The 1,266-nt window shown below is 32.1% G+C and overlaps 1 long non-coding RNA gene across 1 annotated transcript; it reads left to right on the plus strand.

Annotated features, from left to right (window-relative positions):
* The first annotated feature begins 6 nt into the window (after positions 1–6).
* LOC117115208 lies at positions 7–1,095 on the plus strand. The gene is made up of 3 exons (XR_004446510.1): positions 7–164; positions 677–728; positions 1,037–1,095. It is a non-coding gene; the product is annotated as an uncharacterized LOC117115208 (long non-coding RNA).
* Positions 1,096–1,266: the final 171 nt, after the last annotated feature.

The following is a 1,266-nucleotide window of genomic DNA, read 5'->3' on the forward strand; positions in this document are numbered from 1 at the left end:
CAGGAAATCACAACACCTGACTGTGTTTTCACAGTGTTTTTCACCATGTGGAAACTACCTAGTGATCGGAAACAATTATGGCACTATTTCTGTGTTCAACTTGATGACTGCTTTGAGCTCAAATGCAAATGAGCATCATCGGAAGCCATCCTTCTCTTATCAAGGTATACAGGCAGTTCATGCTTTCTTCTCTGCCTCAGACTGAATATAAGTGAGGGCCTAAATAATACTGGTACATACTTTATATAAAGTACTTTATGTGACCCTCTCCTCACCATGGATATCGATGGGTATCTTGTATACAGTTATATACACTAGATGTGGAATGTTTTTCCACTGAATACAGAGCTGTGTCCACACTATCAAATTTTTTTCGACAAAAAACTTCTATGCCCATACAGTATATATATATATATGTGTGCCTACTATGGAATGGTCATGATGTGATGTTATCATGACAATATTTAGGCATATCATGTTTTTGTCAAATAAAATTTGATGGTCTGGACAGGGCTTGATGAAAACTATAGTCCCAGAGAGACAGAGGAAGTTGAACCTGGTGTATGGTTGATCTATTGAATGAGTAGAGGTAATAATAATGCACATTGAAATATTCTACTTCACTTTGTACTTTAAAATGCATTGATATATAATATTTATTTTACATGTGCTGTAGCTTGCAGTGGACCGATATACTCAATTGTTTCATCAGAGTTGTTTCTAATATGGTGAGTTAATTTAAATCAAACCGTTTCCTTCAAGCATACATTTACATCAATACATGTCTTGCTTAAGATGTCTTTTGAGGCTTAAAATTGTTCAAATTATAAATTTATAAAGCACAAAATTGAGAATGGTTATAATTTGATTGATTTTTTTTTATTGTTATTTTTTTTTTCTTTTGTTTTCATATGTTAAGATTGGTATATGTTGTGCATGGTTGTGGCTGTAGAAAACTAAGGGTGGGTGACAGATATTTTTACGCATAAAACTAAAATTTAAGTTTTATGTTTTTATTACTTGTATATTTTTTTAGTGCTGGTAGTGGAGATATTAAAGCATACAAGTGGTCTGATATTTTACAAAAGGTAAGTTATTTACAATTCAATGACCTTTTAAAATGCCATCTCTTCAATCACACCTACACATTTCTTACTTTATCTTACTCTTCAGTTTCAGCCTAGATGGACAGATTTCTAATATTGTCAAATTATATTTGATCAATGAATGTAGGAACCTGCATATTACTATGTTAAACTATTACTA

This window comes from Anneissia japonica, unplaced genomic scaffold (genome assembly GCF_011630105.1).
Source record: "Anneissia japonica isolate Jap-2015-1 unplaced genomic scaffold, ASM1163010v1 scaffold78202_len1266_cov164, whole genome shotgun sequence".
NCBI classification, from domain to species: Eukaryota; Metazoa; Echinodermata; class Crinoidea; order Comatulida; family Comatulidae; genus Anneissia; species Anneissia japonica.